We start from the raw sequence: 13,984 nt of genomic DNA, 5'->3' as shown, positions 1-13,984 counted from the left end.
TAAATACATCAACCAGACAGAAATAGCTTATGAGAACGGAACCTCTTCCTGCGTCAAAGTGCTCTGACTGTGGGGTAACTAAGAATCATGGAAGACTTGAAATTGCAACAAAAGGAATTTAGGTCAAGTTTAATGATGAATTTCCCATCTGGGAGTATTATTAAATATTCAAAGAATTATAAAACCCTGATGAACACCTATTCTAAGGAAAAAGAAATGCGCTTCTCTCCACCGTCACTAATAGCACTTTAGCCATTCCACAGCCTTTTTTTTTTTTTTTGGCACCTTAAAAGGTCTGAGTTTTGTTTTCTCATGAAATACTGGTAAATCAGGCTACCCTGGGCAGAACTTGGTGAGCTTGGGACCCTTTTAAATTCAGCATACTTTGCTAATTTCAGGTGTACAGCAAAGTGACCCTGTCATACTCCATGTAAATCAACTATACTCCAATTTAAAATTTTAAAAAGAAAAAAAAGTTCAGCATGTTTTGTGAGCATGCTGCCACAAGTATATTTTAATTGCCTCCCAGGTGCCACATTCTGTGTTTGCTGCTGGGAAATACAGAAATAAATTATATGTAATCCTATAAGCAAAGAGCTTATCAAATCTGTAGAAGAATGTCAGGCACTCATCTGCCACGGGCTCCTTCACTCAGTCACTGCTTGACAAGCATGACTGAGTGCTGACAAACGCCAGCACTGGGCCAATACCAGAGACACAATGGCAACCACACTCGATGATGAAAATACAATAAGAAAATGAAGTTCAGTAACAGTTTAGAGCGGAGCAAACTTAGTTTGCCTGTGATAGGAAATAAAGCTTCACACAAAGGACATTTGAGCTGAGTCATAGGTAGGGTTTTAAAAGGCACAGATATAGGAGGAGGGAATTTCAGGTTGAAGAAATAGTGGGAGTAAATGGAAGAGAAACATGATTGTAGAGGACAGAAGGGCCTGGTGCCCAAAGTGCGTGTGAAACAGTATGTGACAAGCACAGTTGAAGTGCTGGAAACAACCCCTGAATCTCAACAACTCACATCCCATCACAGTCAGATTTGTATTCAGTCGGCAGCCTTCCAGACGGAGATCCACAGCCCTATGCATCTACCAGTTCTCTCTTCCATGAAGCTGTGTATTTGTGGATCTGAGAGAGACAGATACACAGACAGACAAAGAGCAACAGAGGGAGACACAGAGGCAGGAAGAGAGGTCAGGCCACAGAGGAGGCTGCAGGCAGTGGGGACCATGCCTGCAAGGGCACACATTGCTTCTGCCCACATTCTTGCTCCCAGAACTAAGTTACACAGACATGGTCCCACTAAACTGGAAAGGAGACGTGACTGGGTCACTCCTCCGTGTGCTGAGACTGTAAGTACACCAGTTTGTCACCACTTAGCATTGTCTGTGCCACAGAAATAAAATCATCTATGAAGGTAATTCACTGAAGCATTTAAATATTTAGGGCTTCTCAGGTGCCCAAAGAAAGACAATGCCACAGAATGCTCAAACTACTGTAGAACTGAGCTCATTCCACATGCTAGCAAGGTTATGCTCAAAATCCTTCAAGCTAGGCTTCCACAGTATGTGAACCCAGAACTTCCAGATATACAAGCTGGGTTTAAAAAAGGCAAAGGAACCAAAGATCAAATTGCAAACATACACTGGATCATAGAAAAAGCAAGCAAATTTCAGAATAGCATCTACGTTTGCTTCATTGACTACACTAGAGCCTTTAACTGTGTAGATCATAACAAACTGTGGAAAATTTTTAAAGCGGTGGAAACACCAGACCACCTCACCTGCCTCCTGAAAAACCTATATCCATGTCAAGAAGCAACAGTTAGAACCTAACATGGAACAATCATCTGGCAAAACTGGGAAAGGAGTATGCCAAGGCTGTATATTGCCACTCTGCTTATTTAATTTCTATGCAGAGTACATGATGAGAAACGCTGGGCTGGATGAATTCCAAGCTGGAATTAAGATTGCCAGGAGAAATATCAATAACCTCAGATGTGCAGATGATACCACACTTATGGCAGAAAGTGAAGAGGAACTAGTGAGCCTCTTGATGAAGGTGAAAGAGAAGAGTGAAAAAGCTGGCTTAAAACTCAACATTCAGAAAACTAAGATAATGGCATCTGGTACCATCACTTCATGGCAAATAGGGAAAAAATGAAAAAAAAAAGGCATATTTTATTTTCTTAGGCTCCAAAATCACTGAAACAGTAACTGTAGCCATGAAACTAAGACACTCACTCCTTGAAAGAAAAGCTATGACAAACCTAGACAGCATATTAAAAATCAGAGACATTACTTTGCCAACAAAGGTTCATCTAGTCAAAGCTATGGTTTCTCCAATTGTCACATACAGATGTGAGAATTGCACCATAAAGAAGGCTGAGCACGAAAGAATTGACGCTTTCAAATTGTGGAGCTGGAGAAGACTCTTGAGAGTCCCTTGGACTGCAAGGATATCAAACCAGCGAATCCTAAAGGAAATCATCCCGGAATATTAATTGGAAGGACTGATGCTCCAATATGCCAAGACCCAACTCATTGGAACTCATTTCCTGATGCTGGGAAAGAGGGCAGGAGGAGGAGAGGGCGACAGAGGATGAGATAGCTGCATGGCATCACTGACTCAATGGACATGAGTTTGAGCAAACTCTGGGAGACAGTGAAGGACGGGGGGCCTGGCGTGCTGCAGGCCATGGGGTCGCAACGCATCCACCTGCCAGTACAGAAGACTCAGCAGACTCGTGCTCGACCTCTGGGTCCGGAAGGTCCCATGGAGCAGGAGATGGCAACCCACTCCAGTATTTTTGCCTGGAAAATTCCATGGACAGAAGAGCCTGGCAGGTTACAGTCCATGTGGTCACAAAAAGTTAAAAATGACTGAGCGACTGAGTACGCACACATTTAGTATTTAAGTATTAATCCACAGACCATAATCAGCATTGTGTATATTGCAAACAAGTGTGGAGAAACTGTTTTGCAAGGTGATGTGCTAGACTCTGAACATGCAAGAAGTGACAATATGCTGAAGGAGCTTACAAACAAGAAAGGCATCATGACTTCCACATAATGAGAGAAGTAACACAGAATAACCTACAGTAAGTGCCAAGAGACAGAGCAACAGTAATTATGGCTTAACTGTATGACTCATACAACAGTACTACAAAAAGAGAAGCAGATATAATGTCCTCCAGGTTTTCATACAGCTCTAACGTAGGCTTATAGTGTTCTCCAAACACAGAGACAAATGCACAGTCCTGCCTTTTAAAATTCAGAGCTCCAAAAAAGAAAACTGAAAACCTTGTGTAGAGAGCAATATTTGCTCTCTGAGGGGAGATGCAGTTCATACAGCTGTCACAGTGATTTATTCAGGAAAGCTTCTGAAGGAACTTAATTGATTTTCTGACAAGTAAAAATAAAGAAGTAAATAAAACTTTTGACATTTTTATTAGGATCATTTACATTCATCACGTAGAGGTGGTCGATCATAATAATTAAGAATATTAGCATTGAGGTTAGAACCAAATCATTTTAAGTCCCAGCCCATCATTTATTAGCTTTGAGCAAGTTATTTAACTTCTCTTGAGCTCAGTTTCCCCATTTGTTAAAAACAAACAAAGATAATAGTAAAGATACTGTTGCCTTGGGCTCTCCTGAAGATTACATAGTTAATGCTTTGTTGTACTTTGTCCAATACCTGGCACGTGCTAAATATTTTTTCAGTGAATTTTTACAATGATGTTAACATCAGGGTTTTGGGAGCTTACTTAACAACATGGTATGTTGCACAAAGATACAATTTAAAATAAAAATGAATACAAGACCCAATTTTGATTTTAAAATTATTAAATGGACTCACACAGGCAGACAGGGAGGAAATGCATTACAACGTTAATGATAGTGTCCTGAAGTGGTACAGTTATGCATCTTTTTCACATAATTCTGAATTTTCAGATGTTTTTAGAGTAAACATTTATTTCATACATTCTCCAATATCTCAAAAATTCCTTCCATCTCTTCATATGTACACACAACTGCTTTATTAACATGATGTGATTCTTTTATGTTGTTTTCTCATGAAATCAAGAAAAATTCCCAGAGGAAATTCTTTGCTTTACTCTCATGTTAGAATAATCGGCCAGTAACATTACAGTTTAACCTGCTGAGAAGCAAATAATCCCTGCTCTTAGATTTTTTTCTCTCTCAGTCAATAGCAAAGAGCAAAGATATCTTTTCAAATCCTTGTTTTTCCCCTTCTTTCTCTAACATGTACCTGGATCCCGAATCATTTGGACAAATTTCAAATGATTTCTAAGATACAATTTCACTGAATGGTTGAACGTGACAATCAGAGATACAGAACTCTAGAACTCCAAGCCATTTCAGGCTTTCTTTAAAGCTGGAACTAAAATACACTGAATGTTTAATATGCTGTAGTTTATGAATTTAGATGTAAATGGAAGTTTTGAAAAAAAAGTTCATTTTTATTCCCATGTAAGATGCCTTTCTCTCTTGCATGAATATTTCTTCAGTTAAGTTAGCCCATGGGTAAAGAAAATTATTTTAACATGGACTCAGTTTGGATATAGGAAAATTGTGCTTGGCACTTCTCTTAAATTGTTCTCTTCACATTAGACTGATTTGATTTCCGATCAGATAGAACTGAGCTCACAAGGGATGGCTATGTATATTACATTACCATGCCTGTATGTGGCCAGAACAGTAAGTGCAAAAGAACTTTGGCCTTCGGGAATGGAAGAGCCACTGTCCAAAATGATGGAGGAGTTTGCTCCTGCAATAACAGAATGTTTGGGCCAAGGGCTTTCCTACCTGTCTAACCCCTGGCAATGACTTCAACCTCTGGGCCAGTTCACTTGTAATTCTCCCCATAGGAAGGCATTTTCTTCCGTTTTGTTATCCTTGTTAGGTGATGATTGTTCATTTTCCTTTTAGGTAAGAAAACAAAACAGGGACTTCCCTGGCAGTCCAGTGGCTAAGACTGTGCCTTCCAATGCAGGGGTGCAGGTTTGATTCCTAGTCAGGGAGTCAAGTTCCCACATGCCTCACGGCCAAAAAATCAAAACACAAAACAGAAGCAATAATGTAACAAGTTCAATAAAGACATTAAAAATTTCCCACAAAAATAAAAAAAATCTTTAAAAAAGAAAAATTAATTTTCAAAACCCAACATACCCTTTTTCTGACCTTCTGTGTCTTTTCCTATTGCTCAGTTGGATATTCTAATGCTTTTAGTCACCTCCCTACTCATTGTCTTATTTCCTTTTTGTTTCGCTTGTTAAAGAGGAAAAGGAAGAACAAACCCCAGGTGAGCAGGTATGAGCCCAGTCTTACTCAAGCCACAGATGCTGTTTTCTCTGATGATTTGCACACAGATTCCTCATAGTCTTTAGGTTACACTCCTTGCTCAGCCAACTGCTTTGAATAACAGGGTGAAACCAATTTTTGCAGCCCTTTCCCATGGTAGCTCAGTGGTAAAGAATCTGCCTGCATTGTAGGAGACCATTTGCAATGCAGGAGACTCGGGTCCAATCCCAGGGTTGGGAAGATCCCTTGGGGAAGGAAATGGCAACCTACACCAGTATTCTGGCCTGGGAAATCCTAGAGGCAAAGAGGCCTGACGGGCTACCGTCCATAGTTTTGCAAGACCTGGACACAACTTAGCAACTAAACCATTGAACCAATACCCTGCTCTGGTCTCAGCCAACTGCCTTGAATAATGGGGTGAAACCGATCTTTGCAGCTCTTCCTCATGTTAGTGTATATCTTTGCTTGACTGCTATTTCCAAAAACAATCAGTTGCATTTCCACAATACAAAAGATGAAACCAACTGGAGAAGGAAGGAGAAACCAGCATGGCAAAGACTGTGTTGTAAAAATATCAGCCTCATTATTTGTCCAAACGCCTGAAGAGACTTTGTATTCTACCGTTTCTCAACACCCTTTCTCAACAACACATCAAAAAAGCCCATGGTTCTTGGGAAGGGACTGTGGGTGCCTGGGAAGCATGATTGAAGAATCTAAGCTACTCCATTTTGTAAGGTTCCGGGAAAAGAGCCTTTGGAAATCCCCTGACCTCACCCCGCCACCTGAGAACCAATCAGAACCCTCGGCCAGCCCGGGGAAATTCGAATCAAGGCCAGGAAATGGGAACCAATCAGCATCCGTGGCCAGCCCGGGGAAACAAGAACCAATCAGAACTCAACACCTAACCCTTCACCAGAAGGTGACCAATCAGATCCAGAGACTCCCGTTTTTTGAATTTTTCCCGTGAGAATACCCTATATAAGCAATGTAACCCAGAGCTCAGGGCTCCTCCCTATAGCTGCTTTGTCAGTATCGGTGAGAGCCCCAGCTCAAGCTTGGTAATAAAAACTCTCTTGCTTTTGCATCGGATATCGGCTCCCTGGTGGTCACTGGGAGATTTCGAGACTTGGGCATAACATGATCTCCCATCTTATGTGTGGATTCCTTTCGAAAAGGGCAGCAATAAGTCAGAGGGCCTCTTTGTCTGTCTATCCAGATACAAATAACTCTACCTGTTAAAAGGAGCTGGGTTCCAGGCAGCTCAAACTCTAGAAATATCTTGCTCTTGTTGAGTCTAAATGTGCTGGCCTGTAACTTGCCTTTGTTGGCCCAAGTCTGCCTCTGGAGCACCTTGAAATAAATCTCCTTCCTCTTTCATCTTGCAAGTTCTTCCTAAATTCTTCTTGCGAATTAAATAGAAGCTAGTACCACCTATGAGCTCCGCATCTGATCCTTTTAAATCCAGATTGGAAAATAGGAAGCTCTTACTCAACCTTAAGATCATAAATGGGTAAGATAAACAAGGCACCAAGTGTGAAAGTGTTAGTCCCTCACTCCTGCCCGACTCTTTGCGACCCCATGAAGGTGTAACTTGGTTCCCTGAATTTTCATGTGAATCATCTAAGACCAGAGATCTTGGCTGAGATCGGGGTCAAAGAACCCTGGTCATTGCAATTCTGGTGGTAGGACCGTGGGAGAATAGTATTGTCTTGCTTGTTCTCAGAAGATAAAAACACTGTGATGTGACAATTACAAATGGTTTTCCAACACATTTTGTTATTGTGCAGTTTTCTGCAACTATTTTACGTCAAGTTGACTTCTAGTAATGTGGGTGGGTGGGTGCTCAGTCACGTTAGTCGTGTCCGACCCTCTGTGACCCCACAGACCGTAGTCTGCCAGGCTCCTCTGTCCATGGGATCTCCCAGGCAAGAATACTGGAGTGGATTGCCATGCCCTCCTCCAGGGGTTCTTCCTGACCCAGGGATTGAACCTGGGTCTCCTGCATCTCCTGCACTGCAAGCAAATTCTTTATCACTGAGCCACCGAGGAAGCCATGTATTAGGACCTAATCTTAATTACTAATTTAGTCTAAATTTTAAAAAAGTTTTAACCCCACATGAGAGTTCCAAAATTATCATCAAGGAAAAATAAAAACCACTTTAAAATTCACCTTCCATCTTCCCCAGAATATCTAATCTTTGGGAACTGCATATACACACATAACTGCACACATAAGCACATGTGCACACACACACATACACACTGAATCTACATCTCCATTTTTCCTAGAGTTGACATTCAGATAAACTCAAGATCACCATTAACAACAGGTAGATGTAATCAAGATGCTTACCCAGGGGTTTGAGTTGACATTTGACTGTACCTAACAAAGCAGAACATAAATACAAGTAATCTAAGCACAATACAAGATGGGGCACATATGGCTGTGTCTTTAACATAGCGGAACAGCTTTCCAGTATGGAAACAGTTGGTAACTGTGACTTCTATATTTAAAACAACTGGACTTAAACTGCAGCACTCAAGTATTTAAAATAATATTAAAGGAAAGGAACAAGAGGGCCTTTCGTATGTTAATTCCATTTCTCACATACTTGATTAGTGTTAATAACAGCAGGGAGCCACAATCCATAAAATCCATGAGGACAGACTGTGGCTACAAATAGAAATATGCTTTGCTCTGAAACTGCATATCATCCCCTTCATAAAAAAAATATATAGAAGAATATAACAGTGAAAATTTCATCACTCAGAGAAAACCACTATTATCATTTTGGTATACTTACACAGTATTTTTCCTGTACATATATGTGAACATATGATTTACCTAACCTAAAATCTATTCAAAATGCTTTTTAACTTTTTATTGTATTTCCAGGTCATTAAATTTATCTTCAAAATCATGTCTCTGTATTTTTCTACATGCTAAATGTTCTACTTTTTATATGACACATTTTCTGTTGTTTGAACTTCTTTTTTACTCTTTATTTTCCTACCATGAAAATAAGGTCACTTTCCCACTCCATATCTATTTGATGCTGAAAACAAACAATAGATAAAAAAAAAATCAGACTTCAGATTCTGTGTCTTTTTTTTTCAAAAGTGCTTCTTGAAAGAGAATTATATAGCAGCACTACAAAAAAAAAAAAAGATAAAATAAATAGGAGACATGTGTCACTTACTGTTCCAGTGAAAGACTGATTTCCCAAAATGACAGGATCACAAGCAAAAGATGATAAAGAGCAACACAGCAGAAATGAAGAGAAACGGGATGCAGAAACAATGCTCACACAATGACAGAGATGGACAGGAAGCAGGGAAAGGACCCAGAGGGTGGAGGATTCCAGCAGGGCAGAAAAACAAGGCTATTTTACATCCTCAGCAAATGTTTTGAACTATACGGAAGGTGAAGGGGCTGATGCTGGTGAAACTGTTCGTACATAGAAGAACTTCTGCCATAAAGAATGTTCTTGATAATGCTACTGGGATTACAGAAAATTCACCTGTCACCGTGCTGACAAAGGAAACAGGATGCATTTAGAGACAGATGATCCATGGATTTGTCGTAATGGAACAATAGCCAATAGATTAAGTGGCAGTGGGTTGTGATCAGTGTTTGTTGTTATTTTATTCAATACTCTGTAATATAGAAACATATCAAGTCACTTACATGTAAGAAATTGATGCATATGTTCATTCAACGAAAACTCTGAACACCTCCCCACGTACAGCTCTGGGCTACATACTGAGGCTGAGTCCCACTGCCAAGTTCCCACAGGGAGAGAGATTAGCTACATGAAAGCTCATGACAGTCTGTACCTATCCTCCCTGGGACCGGTTTCAGTTTGAATGACATATTTCATTTTTGGTATCTGTGATTATTTGATTAATGTCTGTCATCTCACTAGACTATAAGTACTACAAGGGTAGGAATTTTATCTGTTTTGCTCACCACTGTTTTCCTAGCATAGTGCCTGGCACATAATAGATGTTCAATGAATATTTGTTGAAAAAAATGAAGAAATACTTTCAAAAGTTAGTGATAAGTGTTATAGGAGGCACATAGATAAAGACCACTAAAGTTTCAGGATAGGGTGATTAGTTCCAGATAAAGCTAAAAGTTTTCAAAGAAGAGATGGTTTTGAAAGTCAGGACATGGAATTAAACAACATAATCACATAGGTGAGAAGGAATAGGACATAAACAAGTAAAGCAGAAACAATTAGAAGGGAGGGAGGGAGGTAAATAAAAGTATTGCAAAGATTGATGGTAGATGGTGGCTGCCAGTGGGATACGGAGGGCCAGGAGAAGCAAAGAGTTTGAAGATGAAACCAGGGAAGTGGGAGGATGGGATTGATAGAGAAATGCAAAGAGAAGCTGGATGAGGTCATGGAGGGCACAGGACCTCAGATTCAAATGTACTGCGGTCACTCCACAGGGGAGGTCAAGCAAGCTGCTGGCAATATGGGTTGGGAGGTTTATGCAAAGACCAGCTCTTGAGACACCTTCACAGAGATTTTGCTTGTACTCATCAAAATGGATGAGGCTGTCCAGGGAAAGATGATAGAGAAAAGCAGAAAACCAGGACAGATGCTTGAGAAAGATTGGGATTTTTGGTAGTGTTATTTTTTACATAGTTCAGGAAGATGGAGAGGCCCATAAAACCCATATATATATATGCAGCTTTGTCTCCCGCTGCCCTTTTAGAAGAGCCCAAGGAATACCTCAGTATCTAGTATGGAGCCCTCGTCCAAGGACACAACGCAGCTCTAACGCCACTGAATGGAAACAAAAATGAGCAGTGGCACTTCTGTGGGCTGGCATGCTGTGCAAGAACATGTACCATCAAACTCATGATTCTTCCCCTTTTAAATGCCAAACGGAGTTTATATAAAAAGGAAACGTTAATTTGATTCCCCTTGGGCATTAAGACAGAGATGCCCAAGCAAAGTTTCCCAATATAGCATGGCACTAGAAAACTCCTCCAGAATCACAAGCTCTATCTGCTGAGCTCCTCTTGGTACTGCCTTACATAACATCATCGAGGTGTTATATGAGAGGTGTAGTTGGGTCCCCACAGGAAACCGTGCCTGGAAACACAACTCATCTCGGTCCCATAGGGTCAGGAGTGTCATACTCAAACACAAGGAGGGACAGAACAGTTACTCAACATGTTACTTTTCCAATATTGGGTAGCCGCATTTTTAAGTCATAGGCCTCTTAAGATTAAGTTGTTGCACCAAGCGAAGGACCTGATAGAAAGTAGCTAGCCCTATTGTTACAGAAGCGGGGGGCTGGGGAGAGAGGAATCTGTGTCCAACTTTCCGCAGAAACTTTCAACCTAAGTTCCATCCCTTCTTCTGACAGACGCTACTTGGATGGGTCTAGTCCGCAGGCCATGTGAGTGAAAAGATCTGGAGAGTACGAGCAGCGGCACCTGGGACGGAACCCCTCTGATCTCCGGTTTTGCCAGATACCCAATGGGGACCTTTCGGTGGCAGAAGGTGGTTGCCAGGATCAAATGAGAAAAGACGCGCTGAAACGTCACGCTGCTGTCACCCAGGTACGGCGTTGCTGCGCTCCAGGTGTGCTCGCCTCGGCCTGGCCTCCCCACGGAGGACGGGCCGCGCCGGGAGACACCGACGAGAAGAGGCAGGAAGGTCACCCCGATCGCCGGGCCAGGCGGCGCGGCAGAGCCTCACTTCCCGGGCGCGTTCGGGCGAGGCGTTCCCAGGGGACCGGGCCGAGAGGCGGCACTCCCCGGGCTCCGCTCTGCGCCCGCCGCCGCCCTCCCGGCCCCGAGGCGCCGCTGACCCGGGTCCCCAGGCCGCCGGAGCTCGCGAGCCGCCGGGAGAGGTGAGGGCGGGGCGGGGAGGCGGGGACAGAGGCGGGGGCGGGGAGCCGCGGCGGTCCGGAGGCCCGCGAGCCCCGGGAAGCCCGCACCCGGGCCGCGGCGCGGGGAGGCGCTGGCGGAGCGACGGCCCCCGGGCCCTGCCCCAGGCCTCCGCGGGCCGCGCAGCAACTTCTCTTTGGCAGCCCCGGGGGCGCGCGGGCGCGCGGTCCCACTCGGCCACGCGCGTCCCCGGAGCCCAGCTCCCGCGCGCCCTCCGTCTATTTTTTCCCCCCCATCGCGTTCGTTCTCACACTCCAAAGTAGGTCACCGGGTGGAAGTTACACCAGGCGCAGCCCCTGGCTTTGATGCAAAGGCAGCTTTTCCGCTTCGGCTCCAGGGAGGGGCGGGGGGTGGGCGGTGCGGGAATGCTTTGCAACTATTCCGTTTCGTAGAGCTTCCCGCCCCCATACCTCGCGGCCAGGGCCAGCGACCGTGGCGTTGACCGTGGTCCGCAGAGGAGGGGAGGCGAGGAGCCTCCCTTCCACCCTAGTTGGGCCGGCCCCGCGCCTGCCCTCCCCGCCTCGGATCCGGAGGAGGGGGCGCGACAGGTCGCCTCCCGCGCTCTCGGGCGCCCGTGTCCCGGGTCTGACCGCCTGGGGTGAGTGCCTGCTCTTCCGCTGTGATTCCAGTAGCCAAGGGTGACCTGCTTACCTTGAAAACTTAGACGTGATCCGAACAGCGGAGCCTGGCGTGCAGGAAGGGACTGCGGGGATGGGCTTCGGATGTGACAGCGGATAAATCAGAACCCGGAGCTGCAGGAAACCTGTTTGGTGTCTAAAGGTGAAAATGAATTTGTGTTTTCCTGGAGTACACGTGTATCTTTCCTTTTGGAAGCTATCACTTGGGAATTGATTTTTAACTAGCTGGAGGCAATAAACGAACATAACTTGAAGCCAGAAAGTTTGTCAGGGAATATTTTTTAGTTGATATGGAAAAACTTACTGAAATAGTCCAAGCTGATGTCAAAAATACAGTTTAAGAAAGAATATCAAAACGAGATTGGCAGAATTTGTGTAGTATTTGCTCTGTGTCCTTACGTATTATCTGAGTTCTTAGTGATAAACGTTCTAAATGTGCGATGCATAGAAAGAGGGTACGGTTGTGAACAACTACCGCAAAGGTAAAGCTTTATATTGGTATGTCTGCATGCATTTAAATGCACACAGAATATTTCCTGTGGGCGAAAAGCTAGAACGCAGCTATGTCATTTGAGTTTAAGGTTACTGGCAATAATACAGGTTAACAGTTGGCTTTTAACTCCTTGTTTCAGGAGCTGAAGTACTATTATTCATGTGACTTATTAGCACAGCAAATCCTTGACATTTCTGACTGATGAATGGTTAATCTGTCTTGAAGTTTAGGAAGGAACAATTGTAGGTTTTTCTGTCCTGATGCCCGGCTGGAAACGCAGTATGAAGGAGTCTCCAGGGATGGTGAGGGCTGCTCTAGAGTAGCTCAGAGGGAAAGATCATTGAAGAGAATGAAAGCGACTCCCTGGTGGCCCCGATTGCCCATAACTTCTTTTAAAGTGGACCTTGACAGGTTGGAAAGGATCTATCTCCTCACCAAGGAAACTGCTCCAGAGAACTGCTTTCTTAATGCATTCGGTCAGATTTGAGAGGCGGGCTCTCTATAGACTCTTCTCTTAGTTCAGAAGAAATCCTTTTTCTAGGAAGATTCAATTAATGAAATGATGTTCTTTGGAAATACTTTGTCCTTTTGTGTGTCTGTCTCCATATAGCAAACGCATCAAGGTTTTAACAAGATTTTAGTGACCGGAGGGATGGGAAATGAAAAATGCTACGTCCTCATGGTTAACTCTGCCTTAAAGCAGAGGGGCAGTGGGGGGGTGGTGCTTTCCCAATACATCTTAACCCTCTGTGTACATATATCTTCTAAAGCCAAATCCTAATGGGGATTAAGAAGCCTGTAAAGAAGGTATTAATACTTTCAGTATTTCTAATAGGTGGATATGGGGATATTTATATGCACTCCACTTGTAAAGAATTCATATGCGCCTTTAAAGAACATGTGTCCGAAATCTGAGACCCATTATGACGGACAATTATCAGCACTACCTTGAGGAAGGCAGAGGGCCAGAGAAGCTTGGCAATAAACAGGACCTCCGTGCTGAGGAAGAAATGCAACTAAATCCTGTGTTTACTGCATGTAGATGTTCCGATTCGTATTTTAAATGGAAACTGAATCAGCTCTCACGGTGATTTATAGCCTTTCTATGAAGTATCGTTGCGATCAAGCTGTCAGCACTTGCCTGTGCAGTCTTATGCTTTTAAGCGTAGATAAATTAGGACGTGTTCTAAGGAGAGTGGCAGCAAGGGATGAAGACTGCGTGGTGATTTACTTAAGGACAGACAGAAGGAACTAAATATGGAGGCTGATTCTGGTGCAGCTTGGTTGGTGGTCAGGGTGAAAGTGTGGGGGTGCTAACTGATCCACCGAACATCCCTTCGCCTGTGTGATTCTCTTCTCTTGATGTCATCAGACAGCCTGAACCTCTAGCTAAGAGGTGTCCAAGAGGAGCTGCACCATTCAGTTTGGGTACTCACTTTCCAAACAAGGAAACACTTGGAGTTTGAGCTCTATCACCTGGACTGAACTGCCACATTTCCTCATCTGTGAAATAGGAATAATATTTCGTAACTAAGGTGGTGCGTGCATGCATGCTAAGTCGCTTCAGTGGTGTCTGCCTCTTTGCGACCCTATGGACTGT

At 43.5% G+C, this 13,984-nt stretch overlaps 1 protein-coding gene and 1 long non-coding RNA gene across 9 annotated transcripts in view; one reads left to right on the top strand and one right to left on the bottom strand.

The window, feature by feature from the left end:
* The window catches only part of LOC121818076 (uncharacterized), a 222,741-nt gene that overhangs the window by 101,683 nt on the left and 107,074 nt on the right, over positions 1-13,984 (bottom strand). For 2 of the 3 annotated variants that reach the window (XR_009598622.1, XR_006058187.2), the window contains exon 4: positions 11,905-12,027. The exons of the other annotated variant lie outside the window; for it this stretch is intronic. This is a non-coding gene — a long non-coding RNA (uncharacterized LOC121818076). The remainder of the gene's footprint in view (positions 1-11,904; positions 12,028-13,984) is intronic. 3 annotated transcript variants of the gene reach the window in all.
* The window catches only part of TRMT9B (tRNA methyltransferase 9B (putative)), a 74,981-nt gene continuing 71,918 nt past the window's right edge, over positions 10,922-13,984 (top strand). For 5 of the 6 annotated variants that reach the window (XM_042241460.2, XM_004021745.6, XM_060406934.1 and 2 more), the window contains exon 1: positions 11,660-12,033. The gene's annotated coding sequence lies outside the window, so the exon portion shown is untranslated. Of the gene's footprint in view, positions 11,217-11,659; positions 12,034-13,984 lie in introns of those variants that run through there. The other variant, XM_042241457.2, reaches the window with a different exon arrangement.

Source organism: Ovis aries, chromosome 26 (genome assembly GCF_016772045.2).
Source record: "Ovis aries strain OAR_USU_Benz2616 breed Rambouillet chromosome 26, ARS-UI_Ramb_v3.0, whole genome shotgun sequence".
Classification (NCBI taxonomy): Eukaryota; Metazoa; Chordata; class Mammalia; order Artiodactyla; family Bovidae; genus Ovis; species Ovis aries.
This window is presented reverse-complemented; position numbering and strand designations above follow the sequence as displayed.